Source organism: Callithrix jacchus, chromosome 15 (assembly GCF_049354715.1).
Source record: "Callithrix jacchus isolate 240 chromosome 15, calJac240_pri, whole genome shotgun sequence".
NCBI classification, from domain to species: Eukaryota; Metazoa; Chordata; class Mammalia; order Primates; family Cebidae; genus Callithrix; species Callithrix jacchus.
The window spans coordinates 31703012-31714898 of NC_133516.1; the positions used below are offsets into that span (position 1 = coordinate 31703012).

At 45.6% G+C, this 11887-nt stretch overlaps 1 protein-coding gene across 11 annotated transcripts in view; it reads right to left on the reverse strand.

The window, feature by feature from the left end:
- QRICH1 (glutamine rich 1) overlaps window positions 1-11622 on the reverse strand; it is a 55059-nt gene extending 43437 nt beyond the window's left edge. The window contains exons 1-4 of one of the 11 annotated variants that reach the window (XM_078350834.1): window positions 11469-11622; window positions 9971-10030; window positions 6862-6918; window positions 2089-2174 (exon numbers count right to left, since the gene is read on the reverse strand). The gene's annotated coding sequence lies outside the window, so the exon portion shown is untranslated. Of the gene's footprint in view, window positions 1-1737; window positions 1862-2088; window positions 2175-6861; window positions 6919-9749; window positions 9848-9970; window positions 10031-10138; window positions 10700-11468 lie in introns of those variants that run through there. The other 10 variants (XM_054245634.2, XM_078350830.1, XM_078350831.1 and 7 more) reach the window with 10 other exon arrangements.
- Window positions 11623-11887: the final 265 nt, after the last annotated feature.

Genomic DNA, 11887 nt, shown 5'->3' on the forward strand with positions numbered 1-11887 from the left:
TATTATACCACCTTATTTTTTCAGTTAATGGATGTTTGAAAACTACCATTAACATTTCTTAAATCAAACTATCACAATGAAAACAGAACAAACACATGCTTTACAGTACTGGATGAAACAGGCTGAAAACACTCCCTACCCAGCACTAGCCCAATTCCATCTTCTCTGCAGAGCCAAGCACTGGACAGTAAATGTCACATGCAAAACTGCTCTGTGACTATCACAGAGAGGATACCAAGCAAGGAGGAAGAAGCTAGGAGCAGGGATTCCTTATGTTTTATTTCCAAGTATTTCCTACAGCAAAGATAGGTATGCCACCTAGTTGTGGTAAGACACAAGAGGCAGAGGATATGTTCTTCATCTCCCATCAAAAAAAAAAAAAAAAAAAAAAACACAAAAATTCTATTTCACCAGATGCTGCTCAAATTCTTTTGCAGCACAGCTTACTGGTTAAGAGCATGGACTCTGAAGCCAGACTGCCTGGGTTCAAATCCCAACTTTATGTCTCCTTAATTACGTAACTCTAGAAAAGTCAACTAATCTTAGTTTTCTTGTCAGTAAAATTGTGATACAATAGTACTTACCTCACAGGTGACATGAGGATTAAATAAAGTACTTAGAAAATCACCTAACACAGACAGCATTACATAAATGTAACTAATATTAAAATAATTTGAGGTGAAAAAGGTAAATAGTGCTTTAAATATCCAGGTCACTACCAAAATTAAGAAATAAATTCTACAAGTTTTTATCAGGTATTTATTTGCCTTAAGAATCAAGCTGCAGACGTAGACAGTTAACACTCATTACCTAAGGGACAAGTGTGTAATCTACGGACTAGTGACCCCTGTTGCTGCTACCTTTATACCATCCTCCCTTGATCAACCCAACCTCCAGAACAAAAAAAAGTAGCAGGATGAAAGAGTAACAAAACCAGTTGACATTTTTGCCAAAAAGAACTCTCAGACAATTCTGAACGCCTGCATTTGTTCCCTTGAGCAATCAAGCAAGATTACTAGACTGCCCAGATGCTCTACCTTATGTTACAGATATAAAATACCTGGGTAACCATCTCCTTTCTTCTACGTAGGCTCTAAATTCTTGGCAGACAAGACTATGTCATGGTTCTCTCTGAATAGTTCACCCATGGTAATTGCTTTATAGATACCTGTTGCATTTGAAATTCAATGTAGAACAGGAAGAATTATAACTTTTTATCAAGATAGAGTCTCAATCTGTCACCTAGCCTGGAGTACAACTGCATGGTCTCCACTCACTGCAACCTCCGCCTCCTGTGTTCAAGTGATTCCCAGGCCTCAACCTCCCAAGTAGCCGGGACTACAGGAGCATGCCACCACAACCAGGTAATTTTTGTAGTTTCAGCAGAGATGAGGTTTCACTATTTTGGCCAGGCTAGTCTCGAACTCCTGACCTCGTGATCCACCTGCCTCAGCCTCCCAAAGTGGTGGGATTATAGGCGTGAGCCACCACACCTGGCCTATTCTTTTTTTGAGATGGAGTCTCACTGTCGCCCAGACTGGAGTGCAGTGGCGCAATCTCGGCTCACTGCAGCCTCCACCTCCCAGGTTCAACCAATTCTCCTGCCTCAGCCTCCCAGGTAGCTGGGACTACAAGCACCCATCACCATGCCCAGCTATATGTATTTTTAGTAGAGATAGAGTTTCACCATGTTGGCCAGGCTGGTCTCGAACTCCTGACTTCAGGTGATCTGCTCACCTTGGCCTCCCAAAGTGCTGGGATAACAGGCGTGAGCCACTGGATTGTTTCTGTAATGTCCATAGCTCCACGGGCTCAAGCAGTCCTTCCACCTCAGCCTGGGCAACAAGGTGAAACCCCATCTCTGCAAAAAAATACAAAAATTAACTGGGTGTGGTGCTATGCACCTGTAGTCCCAGCTACTAGGGAGGTTGAGGTGGAAGGATTGCTTGAGCCCAGACATCAAGGCTGCAGTGAACCAACATCACTCCACTGCACTCCAGCCTAGGCAACAGAGTACGACTCTGTCTAAAAAACAAAACAAGACAAAACAAAAACATTAAACTATCAGCTGGTCACAGTGGTGTACACCTGTAGTCTCAGGTACTCAGGAGGCTGAAGTAGGAGGACTACTCGAGCCCAGGTCTTTGAGCTGGGAAACCTAGAGAGACCTTCACCTGTAAAAAATAAAAAAATTAAAATTAAGTTATCAATGATGTCCACGTCACTCATAAGGAGAGCATCAGGCCAAGCACACTTTGCCTAACTACCGATTCAGAGAATACTACTTAGCATAGGTGATCCGAGAGCACTCACTCATTTGCCACACTTGCACAGACTGTATCAAAGCTTCCCTTTGCTAACAGCATCACAGTAGGGATTTCCTTAAGAAGGCATCATTTGGCCAGGTATGGTGGCTCATGCCTGTAATCCCAGCACTTTGGGAGGCCGAGGCAGGCGGGTCACCTGAGGTCAGGAGTTGGAGACCAGCCTGGCCAACATGGTGAAACCCTGTCTACACTAAAAATACAAAATAAAAAATAGAGCCCGCGCTGGGTGGCTGAAGCCTGTAATCCCAGCACTTTGGGTAGCTGAGGTAGGTGGATCACGAGATCTGGAGTTTGAGACAACCTCAGCTGGGTTTGGTGGCACAGGCCAGGCCTATAGTCCCAACTTCTGTTTAATCAATATTTTAGTTTTAGAATACATTTCATACACCAAAGCCCAGAACATGATTTTTTTGTCAATCAAAGTTTCAAAGATACAATAAAAACCATTCTGGGATGGGCGTGGTGGCTCACGCCTGTAATCCCACCACTTTGGGAGGCTGAGGCAGGCAGATCATGAGATGAAGAGATCAAGACCATCCTGGCCAACACAGTGAAATCCTGTCTCCACTAAAATACAAAAATTAGCTGGGTGTGGTGGCATGCACCTGTAGTCCCAGCTACTCGGGAGGCTGAGGCAGAATTGCTTGAACCTGGGAGGCAGAGATTGCAGTGAGCCAAGATCACACCGCTGCACTCCAAGCCTGGGACCTGGCAACAGAGCAAGACTGTCTCAAATAAAAAAAAAAAAAAGTCTGCTGCCTATGTCATCCCCAAATTAATCCTAACAGCTAGCATTTCAAGAATAGTACCTTTAAAAAGTTACTATAAGCAACTCTAGTCGAAATATAAATTTATTTTGACTAAGCCAAAAGGCAAGTAAGCTGGATATTCAGTTGTCAGAAAGTATAAGTTTCAAAAAGTACTTGCTGTAAACCATCAAAATCCATTTGTTATACTTTTCATTAAAAAAAAAAAAAAAAAAACAGCTGGCTGGGCGCGGTGGCTCACGCCTATAATCCCAGCACTTTGGGAGGCTAAGGCGGGCGAATCACAAGATCAGGAGATCAAGACCATCTCCTAACATGGTGAAACCCTGTCTCTAAAAAAAAAAAATTAGCTGTGTGTGTTGGCAGGCACCTGTAATCCCAGCTATTTGGGAGGCTGAGGCAGGAGAATTGCTTGAACCAGGGAGCCGGAGGTTGCAGTGAGCCGAGGTCATGCCACTGCACTCCAGCCTGGGCAACAAGAGCAAAACTCCATCTTAAGAATAAAAAAGGAAGGTGGGGATGCTGGGTATTGTGGCTCACGCCTGTAATCCCAGCACTTTGGGAGGACGAAGTGGACAAATCACCTGAGGTCAGGAAGTTCAAGACAAACTTGGCCAATATGGTAAAACCCTGTCTCTACTAAAAATACGAAAATGAGCTGGGCGTGGTGGCAGGCACCTGTAATCCCAGTTACTCAGGAGGCTGAGAAAGGAGAACTGCTTGATCCCTGGAGGCGGAGGTTGCAGTGAGCCGAGATGGCGCCACTGCACTCCAGACTGGGTAATGAGCGAAACTCCATCTCAAAAAAAGAGAAATGAAGAAACTTCTAAAACAGACAAAAGATTCTAAACTAGCTCCAAGTAAAATTAGTGAGAAGCAGTAAAGAAATTAAAGTATTGGTTGTGCGTGGTGGCTCACGCCTATAATCCCAGCACTTTGGGAAGTCGAGGTGGGTGGATCACAAGGTCAAGAGATTTGAGACCATCCTGGTCAACAAGGTGAAACCCCGTTTCTACTAAAAATACAAAAAATTAGCTGGGCATGGTGGTGCGCGCCTGTAGTCCCAGCTACTCAGGAGGCTGAGGCAGGAGAATTGCTTGAACCCAGGAGGCAGAGGTTGCGGTGAGCCGAGATCGTGCCATTGCACTCGTGCATTGTTACCTGGGTAACAACAGTGAAACTTCGTCTCAAAAAAAAAAAAAAAAAATTAAAGTATTTCTGAAAACCATGCAGCCTTAAGAATATTTGAGTGTTCCAGGACTCTGATAAGACTGGTAATGATGTTTTGAAGATCGTGTTGCAAAAAAATTAAAAGAAAAAAAAAGATTAATAATGAAAAAAGAAAATACCCTAATGCTCTTGGGGTATATGAGGTCTGTAAAGAAGCATTTATTTCTCAATGCTTTAATCATACCTGCTTTGTAAAACAATAAAGGAAAACCAGCACTCCCTTAAACAGACCCTGGACATTTTTGCTGGTATAAATTCAAATTGATCACTGCTATCTCCTCTGTATCTTCTTCTACTAGAGCTTAGCATAGTGCCTGACACACAGCAATTCCTAAATACATGAGTTATTATTTTTATTATTTTATTACTAGAACATAAGATGGTACCATGGACAAAGGTTACTCCAAAACAACAGTATATTACATTTCTATAGGTCTGTTTGCAAATTTCTTTCTTTTTTCCACTTAGGTACCAACAAAAGATCTCAGTGCAATCACCCTTTCTTGGGTTTCTTATGCCTGATACCTCTTTTGGGCTCCCCGTATGGCTCTGCAGAGTGAGTCTTGAATCTGTGATGGACCACGAGAAGAAAGTATGAGCTGCCTCAGAACTTTACCTCTTCCTTGGGCTTTGAGCTCCCTCAAGGTTCACGTCTACTCCAACAATGGCTCTTCATAGCTTAGACCAGTTTCAATACATTCATATGTGGCTGGGCACAGTGGCTCACACCTGTAATCTGAGCACTTTGGGAGGCCAAGGCAGGTGGATCACAAGGTCAGGAGTTCGAGACCAGCCTGGCCAACATGGTGAAACCCCATCTCTACTAAAAATACAAAAATTGGCCAGGCGTGGTGGCTCACGCCTGTAATCCAAGCTCTTTGGAGGCCGAGGCGGGTGGATCACCTGAGGTCGGGAGTTCAAGACCAGCCTGACCAACATGGTGAAACCCTGTCTTTAAAACAAAAAACAAAAATTAGCTGGGCATGGCCATTCCCACCTGTAGTCCCAGCTACTTAGGAAGCTAAGGCAGAATTGCTTGAACCCAGAAGGCGAGACTGCAGTGAACTGAGATCACACCACCATACTCCAGCCTGGGTGACAAAGGCCGACTTTGTCTCAAAATAAATAAATAAAATAAAATAAAATAGTCTGGGCGCAGTGGCTCACACCTGTAATCCCAGCACTTTGGGAGACCGAGGTGGGTGGATCTCTTGAGTCAGGAATTCGCAACCAGCCTGGCCAATATGGTGAAACCGTCTCTACTAATAATAAAAAAAAATTAGCCCAGGGTGGTGGCACCTGCCTGTAGTCCCAACTACTCCAGAGGATGAGGCACAATAATCACTTGAACCCAGGAGGCGAAGGTTGCAGTGAGCCGAGATCACACTACTGTATACTCTAGCCTGGGCGACAAAGTGTGACTTGAACCCTTCCTAGTTTCAAGCAATTCTCCTGCCCCAGCCTACCAAATATCTGCAACTACAGGCACATACCACCATGCCCAGCTAATTTTTTTTTTATTTTTAGATGGCCAGGCTGTTCTCTAACTCCTGACCTCAGGTGATCTGACCCCCTCAGCCTCCCAAAGTGCTGGGATTACAAGCGTGAGCCACTGTACCCAGCCGTTTGTCTGGTTTTTTAGTTTGTTTGTTTTGTTTTTTAAATGAAATGGGATCTTGTTCCATTACCAAGGCTAGAATGCAGTAGTGTATTCTCAGCTCCATGTAGCATCAAACTCCTGGGCTCAAACAATCCTCCTGCCTCAGCCTCCCGAGTAGCTGGGACTAGGCCCATGCCACCACATCCGGCTATTTTTATTTTTTTTTGTAGAGACAGGGTCTTGTCATTTTGCTCAGACTGGTCTCATACTCCTGGGCTCAAGCAATCCTCTCATCTTCGCCTCCCCAACTGCTAGGATTACAGGCATGAGCTACTGTGTTCCACCCATGTTTCTATTCTTAAGGATATTAGCCCACTGCAGTGATGGAAAATATCCCATTAGGCCAATCATCTGCCCCATACCTTTATAGAGGAGTCCCTGGTTTAGGGGCATTTTCATCATGGTTCATTTTTTTCTTTTTTGAAATGGAGTCTCGCCTAGTCTCGCAGACTGGAGTCCAATGGCACAATCTTGGCTAACTGCAACCTCTGTCTCCCAGGTTCAAGTGATTCTCCTGCCTCAGCCTCCCAAGTCACTAGAATTACAGGTGCCCACCACCATGCCCAGCTAATTTTTGTATTTTTAGTAGAGATGGGGTTTCACCATGTTGGCCAGGCTGGTCTGAAACTTCTGACCCCAGGTGATCTGCCAGCGTTGGCCTTCCAAACTACTGGGATTACAGATGTGAGCCACTGATCCTGGCCATAGTTCTATTTTCAATTAGGAAATTAAAATTCTTATATCTCCCAAATACTAACAGATTGTAAATTGGCACAACCACTTGCATTATCTAGTGAGACTGAAAATATCTATTGCTACTAAGCAATTTACCCATCAGTGTATATGAAGGAACTTTTTTTTTTACAAGGGTACTTACACAAGAACATTCACAGCAGCATTGTTAACAGCCAAAACGTGGAAGCAACCCAGATGTCTATCAATAGTGCCATAGAGAAATACATTATGGTATATTCATACAACAGAATACCACATAAAAAAACGGAATGAACAGCTGAAGACAATGTGAACAATTTCAGAAATATTATGCTAAAAAGAGACAAGAAAATACAGCATGACTCCATTTATATAAAACTCAAAAAGAAACAAAGCTAAACTAGGTTAAGGGTTACAAAGGTGGCAAAGGCAAAAAGAAAAAGAATGCTATCATCGCAGAGTAACAGTTGTCCACAGGGCTTGAGAAGCTGTGATCCAGAAGGAACCCACAAAGGGTTCAGGGATACTGGCATTATTACTTGAAAAAGTAGTACTTACACCAGCATTAATCTATAATTTTTCATTAAATTGTACAGGTATCGCCTAAATTTACATGGGTGGATATATGACAAATTTTTAAAAAAGAAAAACACATTAGATTTCTAACACAGCCACCAGTTCTACCTAGTTTTGCCCTGGCCTTAAGAGTGAGACCAAAGGAGCACTCCTACCCTTCATCAAAAGAAAAAATTAATCTATCATTTCTTCATGCAGCCATGTCAATTTAATAACAGAAATCACAATCTAAAAAATAACTGGGAAAAAATAATACAAAGGAAGCATTTAAGTGAAGTCTGGAGAGGACTTAAAACATCTGGAACAAAATGCAGGGCAACAGAATAAGAGAAAAGAGCAAGTATTCATGTAACACCTAATTCTAAGGCTAATTCAGAAATAAGAGACCCTTACAGATCAAGAGTGGCCATTTAAAAAGCAGAAAAGAGGGGCCGGGCACGGTGGCTTGTAATCCCAGCACTTTGGGAAGCTGAGGCAGGTGGACCACGAGGTCAGGGGATCGAGACCATCCTGGCCAACATGGTGAAACCCAGTCTCTACTAAAACACAAAAAATTTAGTTGAGTGCGGTGGCACGTGCCCGTAGTCCCAGCTGCTCAGGAGGCTGAGGCAGGGGAATCAATTAAATCCAGGCGGCGGAGGATGCCGCGAGCCAAGATCGAGCCACTACACCACAGCCTGGAAGATAGAGCAAGACTCCATCTCAAAAAAAAAAAAAAAAAAAAAAAAAAAAGCCAACAAGAGGCTGGGCAAGGTGGTTCACACCTGTAATCCTAGCACTTTGGGAAGCCAAAGCGGGTGGATCACCTGAGTTCAGGAGTTCAAGATCAGCCTGGCCAACATGGTGAAACCCCGACTCTACTAAAAATACAAAAATTAGCCAGGTGTGGTGGTGCATGCCTGTAATCTCAGCTGCTTGGGAAGCTGAGGCAGGAGAATCACTTATACCTGGGAAGCAGAGGTTGCAGTGAGCTGTGATCGTGCCACTGTCTTCCAGCCTAGGTAACAAAGCAAGTCTGCCTCAAAAAAGCAAATAAATAAATAAAACACAGACAAGAAAGAAGCATGGCACAACAAACTTATACCATAACTAATTAAACTAAAAGAAAGCATATGCAAATGTAAGGAAAGACAAAAATGATTATGAAGCTGCCTTAAAGAAGGGCAGCCACATCCAGAGTCCCTGACTTTGGTTACTTTTCTAGAGCTATTCAAATTTACAAAAAAATTTAACCACTATTTGATCTTTAGTTTGAAATGGCAACACAAGCTAGAAAAAGGATGTGGAACTGCAGAGGTTCTTGAAGAGATATACAAATAATTCATCAGAGAGGACCCGAAGGAAGACATCTAAATAAGCAAATCATAGTTGACAAACTTGGAGAAACTTTTTTCTGAGATGGAGTCTCAGCTGGGCGCGGTGGCTCAAGCCTGTAATCCCAGCACTTTGGGAGGCCGAGGCGGGTGGATCACAAGGTCAAGAGACCGAGACCATCCTGGTCAACATGGTGAAACCCTGTCTCTACTAAAAATACAAAAAATTAGCTGGGCATGGTGGCGTGTGCCTGTAATCCCAGCTACTCAGGAGGCTGAGGCAGAATTGCCTGAACCCAGGAGGCGGAGGTTGCGGTGAGCCGAGATTGCGCCATTGCACTCCAGCCTGGTAACAAGAGCGGGGAAAAAAAAAAAAAAGAGAGAAATGGAGTCTCACTCTGTCACCCAGGCTGGAGTGTAGTGGCACAATCTCTGCTCACTGCAACCTCCATCTCCCAGGTTCGAGCCATTCCCCTGCCTCAGCCTCCCAAGTAGCTGGGATTACAGACACCCACCACCACACCTGGCTAATTTTTCATTTTCAGTAGAGACAGGATTTCACTATGTTGGCTAGGCTGGTCTTGAACTCCTGACCTCAAGTGATCCACCCTCCTGGGCTTCCCAAAATGCTGGGATTACAGGCATAAACCACCACACCCGGCTGAGAAACATTATTTTTAAACGCTAATTTCAAAGGAAGATCTCAAGCATAATAGTTAAAAACAAAGATAATTCAAAACAGACAGACCCAAAAAATGTATCAAAATTTGGCCGGGTGCAGTGGCTCACACTATAGTCCCAGCACTTTGGGAGGCCAAGGTGGGTGGATCAGGAGGTCAGGAGTTTGAGATCAGCCTGACCAACATGGTGAAACCCCATCTCTACCAAAAATACAAAAATTACCGGGTGTGATAACACGGGCCTGTAATTCCAGCCACTCAGGAGGCTGAGGCAGAAGAATCCCTTGAACCCAGGAGGCGGTGGTTGCAGTGAGCCAAGATCGCACCACTGCACTCCAGTCCTGGCTACAAAGTGAGACTGTCTCAAAAAATATATTAAGTATCAAAATGTTTAGTGTAAACTTTACAGCTTTTCTTTGAACCATTTAGGTCCTTTTAAAAGATGATTCCTTGCCATGCTTAAATCTGTGGGTTCCACTGACTTGCATCCTCAGAGGAGAAAAGTGCCCAAGTAGCAAACTGCGGCTGAATTCAAAGATGCTGTTCTCCCACATCTTCATTCTACAGCACTTAACAGTTTCTGGAAGACAGCACCCAGAATAATTGACAGGATTTGTAATGCTTCAGCATTACCAAAAAAAAAAAAAAAAAAAACAAAAAACTATGCACACATACTTCCAGCATATGAACAATTTTAACTCACCAGTCACCATGTTGCATGTATTTCTGTTGCTTGTCCTGAGTTCTTAAGACTTCTAATATTCTGAAGAAGATAGAACAAAAAAGTTCCTTCCATCCTCAGCCTCTTTTTATTAATAATTTTAACTTTGTTCTTAAAAAAAATACAGTACATTAGAAAGAACTACCCCACCATTATCAAATTTGATTGCTAAGTTTACTTCCTCTTAGCTTCCTTTTCCTTAAGCTTAATGGAGCAAGACTGTAAATCATAAACTAGCAGATGTTTTGTATTAGAAAAAAAAAAGTGCATAATTCTCTAGGACAAACCTAGAACTTCCTTGACACCAAAACACAGTGGTGGGGTGAAAAAAAAAAGAGCTGAAAAGGATTGAAATCCTAAACAAAAAGTGACTTTTACAGCGATACACAGTCAGATTTTAGAAATTTCTGCTGGAGAGTTCTAGAATTTCAAAAAAGGTAAAGCATTGATTCTCAGGTTGTTCAATTTTGTTCAAGGTAACTTTTTGGCTGAGGCAATGGTGGGCCCTTAGGATAACAGACTAAAGTAAGCCCCTCCCACCTACGGAAAAGAAAAGACTGCGTTTAAGGATTTAAAGTGGCATTTTAGAGAGTTCACAACGTCCACATAAGAGAATTCCCTTCCGGAGCGCAGAGGTGACGTGTAAGAACTGCGCTTCTGGACGTATTAGTTTCTAATGAAAGATATGCAGGTACCTGCCCGGCACAAAGCCCAGTACAAGGTGAGGAAACCCGAAGGGGCTCCTTGCCCTCTCAAGCCAACAGGGCTTGGTTTCTGAAGCAGAGAAGCACCCTACCCAAGCACCCACCCCGCACTTGGGCCTCAAGTAACAGCATTATTAGAGGAGAACAGGCGATCTCGCCCCCTTCACGGAAGAGCGGAGCCGCAAGCCAGATAGCAAAGCTAGTTTGTTTCTCTCCAGGCCTAGGCCACGGATGCCCGAAAACGTCACCAGACCAGAAAAGACCCAATCCTCAACCTTCCCCACGCAACGCGCCGCGGCCAGCCCTCCGCTCAGCAGAGGCCTCCTGCGCGCTCTCGAGGCAGCACCGCCACCCAACATCAGGGCGCGCGCACCAAACGGGGGGTCGTGGCGGGCGCGCGCCCTGGAAAGCCTGTCTTGCCCGCGGGCCAAAGCTCAGAGAGCAGAGATATCCGGGCGGGGAACGCGCACGTCGGCGGCCACGCGCACCGAGAGAGCCGCACAGCGCGCGCGCTCCCGCGCGTAAAAACAGGTTTAGACGCGCGCCCGCACCAGCGCGCGATGTCGCGCCGCGCCCACCCAAATCCCCGGCCCACCCCTCCCCCATTCGCAGGGCGGGGTACGCGAGCCCAGGGACGTTTTCAGCTCCGGAGCCGCCCCGAGCTCTCAAGGCCCAGCGGTAGCGGCCCGCCCGCCCCCGCCCGCCGTTGTGTGGGGTGGGCCCGCCGTCCCAGGCCCACAGCCTCGCCGCATCCTCGCCCACACTGGAGCCCTCACCCGGCGACGTCACCGCCGCCGCCGCCTCCGCTCTACCCGCTGGCCCCGCCGCACCGCCCGGGACCCCGGTTCTGCCGTCGTAGCTCCAAGACCGACAGGGTTTTCTCCTCACAGCTCCCTGGGCGCCATCTTACATTCAACCCTCACAGCCAATGGGAGCTGATTGTCCCTCTCGCGAGACTCGGGGCTTCGGATCCCGCGAGATCTGGAGCTGCCTCCCGGCCAGACTTAAAGTGAACGCTTCAGCAGGGGGAGACAGGCCGCGCCTCTGGCGGCTAGAGCGGATCTGAATCCCAGGGCGTGGAGCGACTCGCCCCGCCTCTGGACGCCCCACCGTTTGGGGCGGAGCTAGGGCGGGGGCTTAGCATGGTAGTGGAGCCTCCGAAGGCTAGGACTCGAAGCTGGCTCCTTGGACCCAC